An 18,575-nucleotide genomic window follows, 5' to 3' on the forward strand; every position below is an offset into this window, starting at 1 on the left:
ACATACTTTGCCATCAGAAATACAACACTCCTACCAAAAGCAGGGTTAATGTCCTCTTTTCTACCTCCCTACCCTTTCAAAACCATCAAAATAGAGAATTGCATTCTTTCATCTTCCCTCTGGGTCAAAGATTCAGGGACTATACTAATCAAAACTCTATGCCACAGTTTTCTCAGCCACGTGGCTAATATTTTCCTAATGGTCAATGAACTACTCTAAATAACCATTCATATTCTCATATATCAATTGGAATGCATTGATTCTTATAATATCACATAAAGAAGTGGGCTTATCTTGTAATCTTAGGAGGTAAAATTTCAACAATTAAAGTACTGTAGATAGAAAAGTAAAAGGGACCCTGAAAGACTTTTTGACATTGACAAAACTCAATTGGCAGAAAACCAGTACATGCTTTTTCACTTTTTTCTATCCCACTTCAAACTTTTAGAGTAATCACTAATTGATTTCTGTTAGACTATGTACATTGATCTATGAATTATGGAGGACAATCTGACCTCAAATACAGATTTTGGAACAAGAGTAGGTGTGAGTGAAAGGCTACTATGAGTGCTGCCAACAGATAGTCATCTTATCTGTTGGTGTATGTCTGGTATGTAATCTCCTCTCTTCTAATAATAAGTAGAGAGAAACAAATGCATTTGCCTAAACAAATAAAGAAGAAAAGTAAAAACTACTACCCCGAGAATGGACATATTTCTGAAAATTATTTGCCATAGGAATCTAAGGAATATTTGAATGAATCACGAATTTTAATGCTACAATATAGTGTGCCTTCTAGGACTTGTGGCCAGACATCTTTAGAATCTGCTGGAATGGGAAGAATTCTGAGTGAGAGATAAGGCAGAAGGCAGGAGAGCAGAAACAGCAGAAGCAACGTTTACATTGCAGTCAGTGAAAGGCAGAGCTGACACTGGGTATTCTAAAGAGACGTTTCAGGGACGCTTTAGAACAACCTCAAAACCCTTCTTTGAACACAGTCAAAAACTAAAAGAAATCAAAAGTAGAGTATATGTATAGAAGACAAACAAAATAAATCCAAACCAAAAATAACTTGTGCTCTTTGCTATGTGACTTGGTCAATGAGAACAAAAGCAGTAATCACACTCACACTTCAGGAAAACCTTCTTCCCCCAAAGAAAATAAAATGAAGTTTTCTAGGTTAAAATGGCTCACACTAGACCACTAAACCTAATTTTCATTTTGGTTAAATGTGACGGACTGAGCATGAGTTTCTGCTTCTCTTCACAAACAAAGGGACATTGAAATTATAGACAACTGGACAAGAACAAAAGAGAGAATAAAATGATCATGCTGGAAGTTGGAAAAAGGAAGTTGCTTTTGTCCTTTCAGACAGCTACAGCAAAATAGTGGGTAATTTATAAACAATAGAAATTTATTGTTCACAGTTCTATAGGCTGGAAAGTCCAAGATCAAGATGCCAGCAGATTCTCTTTCTGGTGAAGGCCTATTTTTTCATAGATAGTATCTTCTATGTGTCCTTACATGGGAAATGGGGTGAACAAGCTCTACTGAGCTTTTTTTGTAAGGACACTACTCCTTATGAGCTGAGCCCTCATGAGCAAATCACCTCCCCAAACCCCTACCTCTTAATATCATCACTTAAGGCGTTAGGTTTCAAAAAAGGATTTTGGGGAGACACAACTATTCAGGCCATAGCAACATCCACCACACATTCTGGGTGTAATGGAAGGCAGAATAGATTGAATAGTTGCAGAATAAGCTGAGGAAACCAAGATAATACTTCTAATGATCCTCCCAGGCAAACCCCAGAGAAATAAAACATCTAAGCATAGATTCCGTTTTTTTCCCTCAGTTTTCCAGTGGATCATATAATGCCTAGATTATCTGTTTTTAAATAAAAATTTCTTACCATAAATGAAGAAAGTGTTCTGGACTTCATAACTTGAAAATTCTTTAGTAGTTCTAGAATGGGGTCCAGTTAAATGTATGTATTTAAATTTCTTGGGTGACTTTGAAAGACATTCTTGTTATGAATTGTTACCTTCAAAAGTGCTTGTGTTTCTTACTGCCAAACTCCTATCCTAAGGTAAGCTAAACAGTGACTTTCCGCATAGTATGCAAGTTTAGGTAAGAGCATGGGCTAAATGTTTTATTTAACAAATTGCTTTTATATTGTCCATAGTTTAGAAAAACATTTAAGTGTGAAGTATAAAATAGTTTGTGTTCAAAGGCTTTTCATAAGAAAATGCTCATTGCATTTTTGTAGGAGTTGTTTGCAAACATATCCATTTTTCATCCTTAGTTTTTTTTCCTCTCTCTATTCCTCTCTCTATATAGTATAAAATGTATATAATTATATGTAAGAAATGTATATGCAAAACATGGTATAGTGATATCTAAATACAAAAATTATATATAGATATATAAATTATATGTTAAATGAAATTGATGTTACACATATAATTGTGTGTGTGTGTGTGTGTGTGTGTGTATATTTACAGTACATATAATTTTTGTAGTTAGAGATCACTATACCAGATTTTCTGGAGAAGAATTTGGTGGTATGTATCTACATCTATACGCCCATTTTATGTGAGAATTTTACTTTCTCAATATTATACAATTGACCCAAAATTAAATATCAAATCTGCAGAGATAGTAAACTATATCCAAAAAACGTAGTTTATTTAGACATTTTTCAGATTAAAAACTAAAGGAGAAGCTCAGTTGAACCTATATTTTTAAAAGTTTTAAAATAATTTGCCATATTAATATATATGGCAAATATATATAAAATATAATAAAATACATAACATCATAATACAAAGATTGATGGAGGTACGTATTGATAGGACGGTAAGCTGATAACAGCTTTAGCTTTCCTCATACCTAGCAAAAAAGACCAAAAAAAGGAAAAAGAGTTTAAACTCCTCCTTCTTCCCTGTCCTTCTCTGTAAAAACCAAGTATACACACAAAATATATATCAACAACAAACAAAACAGATCCAAGGTGAGCAATCTATTTCAAACTATAAAGGAGCATTTGGCTATTAAATTGTATAATTGAATTATGATTAAGACATAAAGTCCTATGCATAGTTATTTTCTATACATTATTAGTATGAATTAAAGAATCCTCCTAATCAATAGAATTTAAAATTTCATTTTGATATTTGTAATTATTTATCTTCCTTCAACTGCTGTTCACAGGACTCAATCAAGGATAGCTCTTTGGAGTGATGATACCAATATCTATTTCATAGTTGGGTGGAAAATTCTAAAATAATACATCATTTTTATCTAGATATGGAAGCTAATAAATCATAGCTACAAATGAATAATTGACAAACTAAATTACCAAATCATATTCCTAAATGGTTCTTTCAGGTCCCCAGAGGGTTCTCCTACAATTGACTTCCTGTGTAGGAGTAATGAAAATCAAAATTTGTGTTAATTGATCCTGAAAACAAAAACTGCTATAACCTTTGTTTTGAAAGTATTATAGACATTTGGTTTTATGGAAACATTCTTCAATATTCAAGATTTGGGAAGTACAATAATGCTATCTTTAATAGTAGATTCTTCTCGACAATGTTGGGTTAGGGCCATGCTTTTCTAGCTTAAACATGGATAAGAATCACCTGGAAAGCTGGTTAAAACCAGATTGTTGGCCTAGACCTGTGAGTTTCTAATTGACTAGATCTAGGATGGGGCCCATAAATTTGCAAACATTGAGGACCACTGGTTTAGGATATGTGTCCATTAATTAATTAGCTGAAATGATATGTATATTTAACTAATGAAAAACAACTTGTGCTGATGCGAACTGTGTTTATGTCTCCAAAAAGTCAGTTTCAGAAAATGTCAACATATGGTTCCATATACTCATATTTAAAATAACAATTTTTATTTCTAGTAGCAACTTTATGTTATTAATGCCTCTTGCTTAAAATGAAGTAAAACTGTGAATATTACTAATGGTATAACACTGAGAAGTAAGAAAGTACTTTAGATTATTAAATTGCTAGTTTTTAACTTTCTGTGCAGTTTTTGGCTTCAAATAAAATCTTAACTACAATAGTCTCCTTGGGCTTTTCATTGACACCTTTTAATGGGATGTGGAATGCAGAAGTTAATCATTTTGACTAATTTGTAATTAGCTCTACCTGTATTCCAGAGGAAATGATCAATATTACCATTTGAAGAGGCCAGGCTTAGATCCAGCAACACTTTTAGAATACCCACAGTTAATTTTTGACTCTTCAGTTCTTGTTCCTTGCTGGAAAAACTGAAATTCTCTTATTCAATCACAATTTATTAGAAAGTTGTTTTTTTAATAAAGAAAATAAACTATCTCTTTTAAAAAATTTTTGGGGGAAGAAAATGTTTAAAATCATGTAAGTCAGCTATTATTGTTAAAAGTATTACTGAATCAATGAAAGATAATTCCTGTCACATGTGTTAAATTTTAAGAAAATAAAAAAATTTCCCTTGCAGATTAGTTTTCTAACACATTTGACACACTTGAAGTAGAGCTGAAATGATTTGAAATGTGAAATCAATTTACCTTTAAACAACTTTTAATTTGATTTTCCTGGTAAATCAGAACATCTGTTTTGGGATCAGGTTATACCAAACACTATTTCAGAGACTGAGGAAAACAGCAGAAAAACAAGATAATTCCATTCCTGGGGGAGGGTTGTATATTTTAGTAAGGAAAAGAAATTCAACTTAGGACAATATTTCCCCTACTTTTCAACATGAAGTATGAGATCCCATAAATAGACTCTTGTTGACATCCCTATTTTATTTTATTAAATTTTTTTTAGTTTAGTTTCTCAATGTTCAGTTTCCTTTAATGAGCCCCATCACTCTGAAGGGCAGATGCAGGCGGGTAGGCCACGGCAAGAGATGTTCACTTGACAATCTCGCCCTGATTGAAGGCTTTGTCATATTCTGAAAGGCCCCTTCCTAGGAAACGTAGCTCCAAACAGCTTCTGGGTCTCCTCGCTTCCAGGAGCCAGTTTCTGCCATGTGTATGACTGGAAATCCATCTGCCAATATGGACTCATCAGAAAGGCAAGCTCCCGGCCTCAGAAGTTCCAGACTCCAACCAAATGGAGCTCTTGTTTCCAAAGAGGATGATGCCGGCAAAGGAATATTCCTCAGCTTGTTCACTCGCTTAGACATTCCAGTAATGAGACTGCGAGTCATAAAGGTCTGAGTGAGTGCTTCAGGGAAGGGATATTCTGAATGCCATGGGGACCAGCCATCCTTATCAAGGTGCTCGCAGAAATAGGGCAGTGCGAGAGAGTGTGAACTTGTGAGTACTTGCGCTTAAATGCCTCCAACACAAAGGTACTCTTCGGCAGGTGAGCGAAGGAGTCTTTGACCTTGGGCTCAGCAGCCAGCCCCTGCTCACATTTGTCCATCTCCTCCTCAGGAGCAGGGGCAACTGCCATTTCCTCTTCCTTCCACTCAGCGTGGGTATTCTGCTCCTTTTCCGGCGAACCTTTCCCTTTTCATGGGGTATCCTTTTCAGGCTGGCTTTCTGCAAGCTTTTTAGCATCAAATGGGGGTATGTTCTCAGACAGTTTCACTTTCCCTAAGACAGCCCGGAATTGGGGCTGCTTAATGCAGTTGAGGAACCAGTGGTTGGTATTGGGAAAGGCCTGGCAGAAGGAAGGCTCCAGGACCTGCCGATAGAGCCACGACAGGGTGAAGACAGCTGTGACGTCGGCCAGACGAAGCGTCCTTGTCTTCAAGTGAGCATCCAGCAGCCCCAGAATTCGTCTTACCTCCTCCTTTGCAGTCTCAGTATCCTGTTTGTTGTGGTGCATGATGCCCAAATGGGGAACACCGAGGTACTGGCTGGGGGCACTGCATAGCTAACAGCAGAGCTCACCCACTGTACCACCTGGGCTGCTGCCTCTGGAGTACTTCCCCACAGTTCCTCATTGCTCACAGAGTAGGCAATGACATTGCTTTCAAACACGCAGAATCCATCGTTATTCTTAAATGCTGGAAGCTTGGCAGCAGGAAATTTGTGAAGAAATTCAGGAGTACTATTGTTTTGGCCAGAGTGGAAGTGGGGTAGTGCAGAGAGCACGCAGTTCTGAGCCCGGCTGTGCTGAACAGCGATGAGGGCCTTGAAGGCCCTCCACTTTTCAGGGTATGTGTACCAGGGTCCTAGCTATCATCGGGATTCCCGATTTAACATTTTAGTGTTAGGATAACTTTTATTTTTTAGCAAATATATAATATATAAAATTATAAACATGTAACACATAAAAATATGCAACATAGAACAGTCTACAGTGCTTTCTGGCATCATATAGAACTCCAAATAGAAAATCCGTGCATGAAAATATTTCTGTAAAAATGGAAAACATTGCTGCAGTAAAATGCTAACACCCTAAAAATTAATTATATCTTTCATAATCAGATGATGATTTAACTATGATGATCCTGTTGCGTATTTCTACGGGAAACACACTAGATATATGAGTGGTATTATTTCTGAAATCCCCACATATTCAACCTGTACCCCAAAGCCTTATCTAAATCTTCGATTCCTCTATATATTCACAACTCTACTCTTCTCCTATCCTTTCTTAAATCTGATTACTGTCATGGTCAGTGACTGCCTGAGGCCAGCGCAGGGATAAAGAATTCACCAAGACAGTAATTAGTTTAGAAAGGCAGATTTATTAGAGAAAGGAGGAGATGCATTGCAAGAAAGCAATGGGCAGTACAGCAGAGAGAAGGCTGTCTGTGACAAAGCGGGGCTTGACGGATATTTTAAAGGGTCGTTGCTTGGGCTGAGTGCTTGAAATAGGATGTTTGGGTGCTGGTGGGCAGTAGGCTGAATGCTTGGGTTTGATGTTTGGGTGCAAGTGAGCCATCTGCAGTTGACCCAATTTCTGGGAACATTCACTCCTGTCTATCCCTGTTTCTTTCCGACTAGCTAAGCTCATTAATTAATTTTCTTTTTAACTATTTTGGGCTCCACATTCCCGTATCCTCTCTGACAGAATGACAAGGACAAATCTTAGGCATTTGGGCAGATGTGTCATCTTTCAACTACTTTCCACTGACCTGGGGCATAGAGCTGACCCTACCTACAGTTATTTGTGGGCCAAGGGACCTCATGGGCCACTGTCTCAGATTATGGGACATAAAAGGTTGGGCACATCTGGAAGATGGGTTTTGGGAAGAGAGAGCATGTTTCTATGGAAATGATGTCCAACAGAGTCTAAAGGAGACTCTGGGGTCTCTGGGGACAATTTGCTGATACCCTTGCATCATCAGAAGCTTGGTGTGAAATGGCTACACTCTGTAAGAAACAAATTTAACCGGAAAGTTAGAGAGACAAAGGCTAGAGAGGAAAAGTAGCAGTACAGATGCAACTGGTCCCTGTAGAGGGAACTCCTAGAGCCTCCTAGAACCTTCTTTAAGAAATTGGGTATTTGAAAGTGGTTTTCTTCATAATCAAGCTTCCAGTTCCTGTACTTTTCTTGTTTTGTTGGATTTTTACTGATTGATTTACGTAGAAACAACATCTTCCTGGGCTACTGTGAGATTAAGAGCTCATCTGTTTTGTAGCATTACTCCAGCAGAGGGATTGATTTATGTTTCTCTGATTGTGTGTAGGAATTTTGCAAATTCTTGGGTAAAGAGGAGTTGAGGACCACTTCTGTAATTCCTGCCACTGCAGCATCAGTTTTACTTAAGCTGGTAAGAAAGGAAATTAGGTGACTGGCCCTTTTATCTCAGTATATGGGAGACTGTTGGAGGCATAGCACTGGCATTAGTTCAGTCAAGTTGAGAGTGGGGGAATGGGTGCTACATATTCCAGAGAGCAAGCAGGGACAGCTAAGTTACAGTTACACAAATAAAGAATAACCCTGATTTTGGGAGCAGTACTGTGTTAACTAAGGCGATGAGATAAAGGCCAAAATGGTGGGAATGTGGTCCGATTTGAGAGTGAGATATGGTGTAATTTGTTAAGTGTCTTTTTAATGACTTGTTTTGTTCTTTCTACTTTGCCCAAAGATTGTGGGTGCCAGCCTGTGTGTAAGCAATATTTAATTTGAAGAGCTTCACTTACTCCCTGTGTAATCTGAGATATAAACTTGGGGCCATTGTCTGACTGTTGAGAAAAAGAGATACCAAAATTTGGAAGTATCTGGTCCAAAAGGTCCATGATGACTTCAAAGGCCCAGTCAGTTTTTGTGGGAAAGGCTTTTAACCATCCAGTGGAAGTATCTACAAAGCCTAGCAAGTAGGCATGTGTGTAAAATCTAGTTGCCCGTCTTCCCGTCAGAGCCCCTCATCTTTGAATGGGTTTAGGAGGAGGGCAGGTTTGCGGAGCCTCTCTCAGTTGACTGAAGCAGGGCACTGTTAGGAGAGAATTGGAGGGTGGACAGGTCTTCAACAAGAGCCTGTGCAAGCAAGTGTGGGCTATTGCTAAATCCCTGGAGAAGGACCGTCCAGGTTAACTGTTGGAAAACATGGGTGGAGGGGTTTCCCCATTCAAAGGCAAATAAAAATTGGCAGCCAAAATGTACTGGTATGCAAAAGAAGGCATTTTTAAAATCTAATACTGTGAACCATGAAGTGTGGGTTGCCCTAAAGGGTGCAGGGATCAGAAATGATTGGGGTGTACAGGGATTACTGCCTCACTGATGACCCTTAGGTCTTGTACCATTCTGTATGTGCTATCTGACTTTTTAATGGCTACCATCAGGGTTGCATGGCCAGTTGCAAAGGCTTAATAATCCCATGACCAAGAATGTTTCTATTAGAGTCTGTAGGCCCATTTGGGCTTCAAGCTTTAAGGCATGTTGCGGGATCCTAGCGAAAATATTAGGTCTTTACGTGAATCTTTAGAGTCTGCAAACAAAGAATGTCCTGGAGTGGAGATATCCCATACCTCTGGAGGAACTTGTAAAATGGAAGATTTTAGGAGATTGGGGCATTAGGTGGAAGGAGCTAGTAATGCCAGTATTGGACAGGCACACTCAGGGAATTTAGAGCTAGTTTGGAGTTTGTCATTATGTCCAAAGTATTGGGATAGGACAGCTTGGTAGAACCTAGAAAGTGAATGACAACATTTTTCTCCAGCGTGTATACTAAGGGGAGATAAAGCATCACTGCTGTGGCCTGCTATCTGTGCTGGTGAGAAGGATCAAAGACAGAGAGGTAGGTCCAGAAAAACCAATTAGGGCTGAATAAGTAGCTCCTGTATCGAGTAAAAACTCCATCTTATTCCCTGGTTTATTTAGGGTTACCGAAGGCTCAGCCATAGAAATGGTAAATATAGGGGCCTGGATGGCCTCTGAGCCCTGTCAGTCATCTCTTTCTGCTTTCTCAGTTCTATCAGCTTCCTTATAGTTGAGGAACAGAGTTAGGGGCATTTGCCATTGCTGTTCTCCCAAACTGGCCCATAACTGGTGTTGCTGATTACGGGATGACTCTCCTACAAGAGGAAGAGAGGGCGATCCATTTCCAATGCCCCACTCATCTGCAGTGAGTAGAAGGTTGGTGGGGACTAGAAGATGGTTGAGGAGGGTTTTGGCAGTTCTGGCTGATATGCCATGGCTGATTACAGCACTAGCAGATAGTGAGCTCCTTTGTGTCCATAAGGCTCCATGCTGATGGAGCCTATACCAGGGGTCCTTGGTATAGGAAGAGAGTTTGCAGTGGCAACAGACGTGTAGTGAGTCTTCCACTCACCTTTCTCAATCCTTCCTATCCCATTTGGACTGTGATATTTCCTCCCATTATTAAAGACCTTGAAGGCCATGTCCAGCAGGATGGGGAATGGAGTTTTTGGTCTTTGGTCTAGTTTCTGGAGTTCGTGTCTAATATCTGGAGAAGACTGGCTGATAAAACACACAAAAAAACAGCCAAAATAGCTAGGCTTTCCGGGCTTTTGGAGTCCACATTAGTATATTTTCACTTGACTGCAGCCAGCTTGTAATGAAATAGAGGTGGGTTTTCATTTGACCGTTGTGTTAACCTCTCTTAGTTTGGCATAGTTGATCATTTTATGGCAGCCTTTTTCATGCCTTCAATTAAACAAGTAATTACATGATTATGGCATTCCCTGCCAGCGTTTCCTTCTTGGTAGCTCCGTCTAGAATCAACATCAGGAACTGCTGTACTCCCCAGGCTAGAATCCTAAGGGTTCTAGTCATGGACCTTATCTTTCCACCGTTGAGCTGGAGACCAAATGAGGGACCTTTCCTCACGAGTACAACAGGTGGTAAAGATAATATAAACATCCTGACAAATGAGATCAAAGGAAACAAAACATCCTCTGAATTCTCCTATGACGTGAGAAGGGTCCTGGCCTTGGTCCTAAAGGATCCAAGTTTAGCTTGTATCTGATAGAAGTCCAAAATAGGAAAGGAACATGGATCTGATGGTTTTTGAAGTGGTTTGCCACTTCTCAGAGTTTCTGAGGGCTGAAGTGGGATAATAAATGGCTCCCGATCCAGTATGTGAGGGGAGAAAAAGGTTTCTTGTAGGGGAGAGGCATAGAAAAGGAGGTAGAAGGTGGAGCAGAAGGAGGGGAAGGTATAGGAGGAGTTACACCATTGAAGAGGAGGAAGGGGAAGATGGCGAGGAGGATCTTGACCATGGGAGCATAAAAGAGGGTTCGTATAAAATGTTTGGAGTTAGGAGGAGGTAATAACTTTGTTAGGCACATTCAACAGTTTCCTTGAAGGTCTGGGTCCCAACCTTGGGACATAAAGTCCTGGATATAAGGAACCTCAGGTCATTTAGAGGAATTTTGACAACACAGATCGAGTTGCAAAAGAGTATTAAAATCCAAAGTCCCTGGCCGGACGCGGTGGCTCACGCCTGTAATCCCAGCACTTTGGGAGGCCAAGGCAGGTGGATCACAAGGTCAAAAGATCGAGACCATCCTGGTCAACATGGTGAAACCCCATCTCTACTAAAAAAATACAAAAAATCAGCTGGGCATGGTGGCACGTGCCTGTAATCCGAGCTACTCAGGAGGCTGAGGCAGGAGAATTGCCTGAACCCAGGAGGCGGAGGCTGCGGTGAGCCGAGGTCACGCCATTGCACTCCAGCCTGGGTAACGAGAGTGAAACTCTGTCTCAAAAAAAAAAAAAATCCAAAGTCCCATTTAGAGTCTAGGCTAATTGGTCTCTGAACCACATTACACAAGAAAATTAGTTGCTTCTTCTTGAAAGTCTGGGAGTCAAATTTGTCCTAATGTTTTAGGATGCAACCCAGAGGTGAGTCTGAAGGAATGCACGAAGTTTGTCCCATGCTGGGATGGGAAAATGATGAGCCACTGGAGGCTGATGTCTGCTGGGGACATGAAGCGCACTTTCTCTCAAGGTGTCCTGGCAGGGGAAAGGATACCACTCAAGTCCACTGGGGCACTTCTGAGATGTCATTCCTACAGTGGTATTGCACCTATTAGGAAAGACCTCCCAGAACTGGGGCCAATGCCTCTGGGGCCTTACACAAGCTGGCTTGTCCAGGCAGGAGGTATGAAGGTGAAGGGAGAACTCAGCCTGGAACCAGCCCAGGAGAGGGGATGGGAATGGGGAGACTCATTGCTCTGAGGCCGCTGGCGATGACCTGATTTGGGAATACCTGAAGCTGGAGGTCTGGCTGTCTTGATGTGAGAATTTGAATAAGAGGGAGAGAGGATTTATGTCACCCAAACCTGTGTAGATTTGCCCTAGAGAAGCCGCTGCTGCTAATTGCGCAACATGCAGGGATTGGGGACCTCTGACCAGAAAGGATAGGAGACAACCTTTCTCCCTTCGGGGCAAGGCAGCCAGACGTTTGCCCTTTGACCTTCAGGCAATACCAGGGTAGCTGCCCTGGCCAGATACCACCAGTTGCCACAGCACTACTAGAGGTCAGCTGCTGGAAGTCTGAAAAAAGAAAATGAACTTAGGTCTCTCACCAGAGTGGGTGGTGGTTGTCAGACACTTCCATGCAGACACCTTTCAATTTCACCAGCATATAGACCTGGCCATAGACTGTCAGCTGTTTCCATCTTAGGTGCTGTCCACAGAAGGTCCTCAATTGGAAGACAGAAAGGAAGAGGGGAGAGAGCCCCTTGTAGGGAGAGAGATTCCCCGTACAGCTCACCAGAATGTCATGGTCAACGACTGCCTTAGGCCAGCATGGGTGGTAAAAGAATTTACCAAGACAGTCATGAGCTTAGAAAGGCAGGTTTATTAGGGAAAGGGGAGTATATTGCAAAAGAGCAATGGGCAATAATACAGCAGAGGGAAGGCTGTCTGTGATGAAGAGGGGACTGGAGGGCTTTCTAATGGGTCATGTTGCTTGGGCTAAATGCTTGAAACAGTATGCTTGCGTGCAGGTGGGCCATGAGCTGAGCACCTAGGTTTGATGTTTGGTTGCAAGTGAGCTGTTTGCAGTTGACCCAGTTTCTCATAACATTTGCTGTCCCCTATCCCTGTTTCTGTTCCTGCAAGCTAAGCAGTTTTAATTTTCTTTTAACACCTAAGGCTCCACAGTTACTAATAATTTAACCAAAGAGTTAAATTTTTGGTTCTCATTAACAATATACATAAATACTAAGTAATGAAGCATTAAAACTTCTTTGAAAACTTCAAATATAAACAAAATGATCTGCCTTTATACAATGGTACTTCCACTATGTTGACTAAAATCATTTCCCCAGCCACCCGACAAATCTAAAACTGATATATCCACTATGTTAGGTAGTAAGTAGTACTGTGTTAGGCCATGATACAGTTGGGTTGGTAATAAATTCGTTTTGAGTAAAATTCTCCTCTGAAGTTTTCTGAGCCAGTTGATGGGTTTTTTTAAATGTAGAAATTAACAGAGCCACTGGGCGTGGTGGTTCATGCCTGTAATCCCAGCACTTTGGAAGGCCGAGGCTGGTGGATCACCTGAGGTGGGGAGTTCGAGACCAGTATAACCAACATGGAAAAAACCCAACTCTACTAAAAATACAAAAAATTAGCTGTGCGTGGCAGCACATGTCTGTAATCACAGCTATTCAGAAGGCTGAGACAGGAGAATCGCTTGAACCTGGGAGGTGGAGGTTGTAGTGAGCTGAGATTGCACCATTGCACTCCAGCCTGGGCAACAAGAGCAAAGCTCTGTCAATAAATACATAAATAAATAAATAGAGCCACTGCTTTCCTGATCAGATGCGTCTTTATTATAATCCTCTCCTAGTGACTCCTTAGATATATGAAACTTTTATCTTATAGCCTTTGCATTGCTGGGATTAGGGGTTTTTTGTTTTTGTTTTTTCTGTTTTGAAGAATCGGTGTGTACTTTTACTCAAGGCTGCAGTTGATATCTAGTTAATCGATACCACCTTACAGGATAGAGGTCAGGGCCTCACCTTCTACCCACTAATCAATATTGCCTTTCCATCCATCAAAATGTATTCTTAAGAGACAATAAATAATTCAATTTGCTATGGCCATGCATAATAAATGTGGCTTCATAAATCTACCCCTTTTATTATCATTTCTGTATGAAAGCTCTGATTTAGGACTTCTTTGTTAAAACAGTTTTACTGGTTCAGTGATGGATTCCGTTTCTCTAAAGTTTTCAAAACACTGAAAAGAAGGTTTTTATAACTTCTGGGTGGAGTAATTTTAATTATGTTAATATCATAGAAGCCAAGAGAAAAAAAAGGGTAAAGTACATAATAACAATGAGTGAAGGTGTTCTCTTTCCAGGTCCACAAGGGGGCGAAGTTTTAAGGGCAAGAATTTCCTAGAGCCATGCCCTGCTCCCATTTCTCTCCATCAGGGAAATTTAATGGTTTATGTTTGAATTTTGTGGGCACGGGAAGAAACTGAGTCAATCACTCCAGCGGAAGTTCTAAGGAACTCCTTTCATTGGCCAGGGGTCTTAGAGAAGGTGGGGGTTCCTTCCAGGTTAAAAGTCCCCTTCTTCCACACCCCTGAGGACTCCATGTTTGGGTCCCCTTCCATGAACACTCCCTTCATGGAAGCTGTCCTCTCTCTTGGATTTCCCCTATGGAGTCTCTTTCCACACTCTCTCGTGGAAGCCTGTCTTCCTCTCCTGAACTCCATCTCTCACTATTCCCTTCCACTCAGTGTGGAAGCTGCTTTCCTCTCCTGGATTCCATCTTTCTAGATTCTCTCATTCAGTATGAGAGTTAGCTGTTTCTTTCTCCTTCTTCTTTTTCTCCCTCTGCTTTAAATAAATCACTTTCTACAAACACTTTTGAATCCAGCATTTACTGTGCACTACGCCATGGTCCCTTCTCTCATTCTTGAGAGGGCAGGAGACCAAGAACCTGGAGAAACATCCTCTCAGGGGAGCTGAGTGCCTCCCAAACCCCTGAACCCCATTATTACAACAGTACCAATCAGATTGTTGATCTCAATCATTAGAAGTTCATCAGCCAGCACCTTTCTAATAAAGCAACATATATTATACATTTAATGAGTCTATATTTTTCAATATCCTTTATTCTTTGAACCAACCATTCCTTACTCTGGTCTACTCTTTATATCTTAAGAAATAAATGTATAAAATTGCCTAGCCTATTTCTTCATAATATCAGATATGTTGAATCAATGACCCACACTTCAAGTCAACCAAAGTGATGAGCTAATGGGCCTTCCATGTGGTTCCACTATCCCTGTTTCACATTTTGGATGAGTGTAAATCTTTCTCCAATTATAGTTTTGCCATTGTTACTGATGTTTTACATATCATATCTTAGCAACTTCTAATTCATTCAAAGATTAAAATCCTCTTTACTTTTGGAAAACTTTTCAAAATATTAGGTGGAAGTATTTGGTACCTTATATAGTTTGGATATTTTTCTTTTCCAAATCACACATTGAAATGTGATCCCCAGTATTGAAGGTGGGGCCTGGTGTGAGGTAATTGAATCCAGAGAATGGATCCCTCATGAATGGCTTGGTGCCCCCCTTGTGGTAATTAGTTCTCTGTGATGAGATTGTATTCTTTTAGTAACCAGGAGATGTAACTCTTCAAGAGTCTGGCATGCCTCCCTCTCTGGCTTGCTCCCTCTTTCACCATGTGACACAGCTGCTCCCCCTTCATCTTCTACCAGGAGTAAAAGATTCCTGAGGCCTCACCAGCAACCAAAGAGATGCTGGTGCCATGCTTATACAGCCTACAGAACCATGAGCCAAATTAACCTCTTCTCCTTATAAATTACCCAGCCTCTGATATTCTGATTTATGCATTACAGTATTGCACTAGGAAAACTTTCCAACTTGTATACTCAAGCATGTTGAATACTTCTGTTCCCTACTGTCAGTTCATAAACCAATGTGATTAAAGGAGCATCAGAAAATTGGCCTGCAGTTCATTTTAAAAATTCATATATTAATAGGGCATTAAATTTGTAAATTTTCTATTTCCAGATGTTTAGAAGACTATGGTAAGTTGACTTCAGTCTTCATAGGAACATAGACCATCACACTTTCTGAGCACATCCTATGAGTGCATGCTTAAAGCCAGTCATAAGCTTCAGAAAGCTACAGCTAATGATGTTGTTATCTCAGCTGAAACTTCCATGGAGACTGCTGCTGCTTTAGTTTTCTCTTGATTCTCCAAAGTGGCATGATCCCGAGCATATGCTGCCAGTTGATCAGCTAAGTCTGTTTCTGAGGAACTCTTGCTTTCTTTGATGGAGGCTTACCTGTTAAGTGAAGTTGAGCCAAAACTCTTTGGAATTTGATGAATATACTCTTGAACAGGAAATACTGCAAGAATATTTTGTTTTAGAGTTTAAAAAAAAATCCTGTAAACCAACTATTTCATGCATAGTGACAGCAGCATTGCCAGATTTTCCATCTGTGTAGCTAAAAGTTTGTCCATTAATGTTTTATAATTAGAAGATTAAAAGGTAAAGGAGCCACTTTTCACTTTCTTTCACCAGAGCCTGAGCTGTTACTTGGGTCCTCACTATAGCCACCATCTAATTGTCAGTTCTTCTAAGTGAATCTCTTCTTTTTCAGATCCTTGCAGTTATTTGTCAAGACCGCAGAGAAGATGATTGCTTTGGGTGAAAGTTTCAATGTAGATAGCCCTTCACATCTTTATGACTCAAATCCGTTATGATTTCCAGCAGAGCCTCAAGGATAGTTTGTCCATGCTCCCAGGACTAACCAGTCCTTTTTCAACTCCAGCAAAGCTCTGCTGGATCCTTCTCCATTCTTTTTATTTTAAAGAAAGTGTAGTCAGATAGATATGCTATTTATATTAGAAAGTTATTCTATTAGTTATCTTCTGATACATTAGTAATGTACCCTGAAACTCAGCTTAAAAAACATTCATTATCTCACACAAATTCTGCAGGTGAGAAATTTGGAAAAAGCTTAGCTTCTTGTCTCTGGTGGTAGGTCTTTGTAAAGCTGCAAACAAGCTATCTGCTGGAGCTGCAGTTATTAAAAAGCGTAACTGGAATCGTGGTATCTACTTCCAGGCCGTAACATGAAGCTGTTGGCAGTATTTCTCAGTTCCTACTAATATTATGCCTAGATGATATTGACATTTTGTATATGTGGATATAAATATGATGACATAAAAGTATTAATACAGTTGATGTGGAGAGAAATTAATGAATTTTGTTTTGACAATGTTAAGTTTCAGGTAACCATGAAGAACTCAGTCATAGTAGATATTTGGAGACTTGACACTGCTTATCGTGGGAGAATTCAGATATTAGAATGAAGATTTTGATATTTTTATAGTCATGAACTGTACAGGGAAGGGAATATAATCTCAAAACAAGAGGTGGGAACTGAAGAGTGCAGGAACAAAAAAAATATACATAAGCAAAAATAAAAAAAAAGACCTTTCATGGATGAAAGGAAAACAGATAAATCACTGTGTTGTGGCTCATGAAATTATGGGAAGAAATCGAGTTTCAAGAACAGGTTCACAAACATTAAGAAGATGAACACACACACACAGACACACACACACACACACACACACACACACACACAAATAAGAAAACTGATTCCTTCTCAAGCCAAGATTTTGTGATTTAAGTACTAGTCACCTCTGGTATCATGTGTTCCCCACAATACTATTAACTGGGATAAATTTTTATAAGGCTTTTACTACCAGTTTTTTAAAAAACTAATAAATCCAAATTTTTAGAGCATTAAACAGCAAACTTAATCAGATGCCAGATCGTGTATTTACCTTCTATCAGCATGTCACTGCCTTTAGCTATAAAGCTCATTGATACGATTCCAAATGGAAAAAGGTATGGGAGACTGAATATAAAGGGAATATAAACATTTGACTGTAGATTCAAAACACAGAGAGAAAAAAACATCTGAATAAATATACTTCTACGTAACATTTATTGAAACAAGCTAAGATATTAACATTTTTATTTAAATGTCATGTGTCTTTTTATGCTACATTACAAGAAGCTGCTATTTGCTTGATTGTTTTCTTACACAAAGTCACCTCGCAGAGGCATGTAGTGAAAATCTCTCTCCTTCCGCCTATATGAGCAGTTAGTGCTGGAGTGTCTCGATCACCCACTTCTCCTCACACTCAGACCCTCGGGGAATTACAGCTTTGGGAGGATGGAGTGAGGGGTTCCAGTCCAGGAAAGGGACAAGGAATCTGGGCAGTTGATGCCTCCTCATCTGGAGAAGGAGTAATTGAGGATGTAAGTCATCTAATATCTCAAGCTGAGCAGATAACTCAGATGTGTCAGAGTACATTACCCCTAACCTGGCCATGTGAACGTGAGTGAAGAGGCGTGAAGAAAGGAAATAGAAGAAACAGTGCAGTGAGGGCAAGGAAGCACTGCAGCAGTTTGTTTGGTGGCAGAGCCAGGACATTACATGGCACTACAAGCCAGGGGAGCCTCGTGAGAGCAGAAAAAGGGGATGGCAATTGTGAAAACCTCAAAGAATTTCCTTTAACCTCTCACCCACAACAGCATCCCCTCCCCTTAGGCCAGGATTCAAAGGGCTGTGACTCCAGACCTCCATTTACTGTTTTATTTTCCTGAAACTGATGTGGCTATAGCAAATGATTATTTACAAATAGTAATAGCAACAGTAAACTAGATCACTTAGGAGTTAAAATCCTGACTCAGCCTCTCATCGCAGCGTGGCTGGGATAGACTCCTGACTCTCTAAACCTCAGTTTCCTTATCTGCAGTACATAAGGTTGATCCTATATGTAACTATGTTTTGGATTTGTAAAATGTAAGTGAAATAATTGCCTTTGACTGAACAATTTCTAAGTGATTTATAAGCCTTATCATATATTAACCTGTGAAACACCTCATGGGTAGGGTTATTTACAGAAGACGGAACAGAGAAGATGGCTAAGATTTCTGATACTATGAAACTAGAAAATCACAGAGCTGCTCTCAAACTCAGGTATGCTTGATTTTGAAGTAAATATTTTTGACCTCTGCCTGGAAAAAAGGTAAGCATTTAATAATTTCCTACTATCATTATTAATATTAAAAAAATAGAAACTGAAAAAATAGAAAATAATTAATGATAAAAATAATT

The 18,575-nt window shown here is 39.8% G+C and overlaps 1 pseudogene; it reads right to left on the bottom strand.

Moving 5' to 3' along the window:
* Positions 1-4,918: 4,918 nt before the first annotated feature.
* Positions 4,919-17,272, bottom strand: LOC116560751 (annotated as a pseudogene).
* Between the last annotated feature and the right edge of the window lie 1,303 nt (positions 17,273-18,575).

Source organism: Sapajus apella, unplaced genomic scaffold (assembly GCF_009761245.1).
Source record: "Sapajus apella isolate SASKATOON/1434 unplaced genomic scaffold, GSC_monkey_1.0 scaffold27, whole genome shotgun sequence".
Taxonomy (NCBI): domain Eukaryota; kingdom Metazoa; phylum Chordata; class Mammalia; order Primates; family Cebidae; genus Sapajus; species Sapajus apella.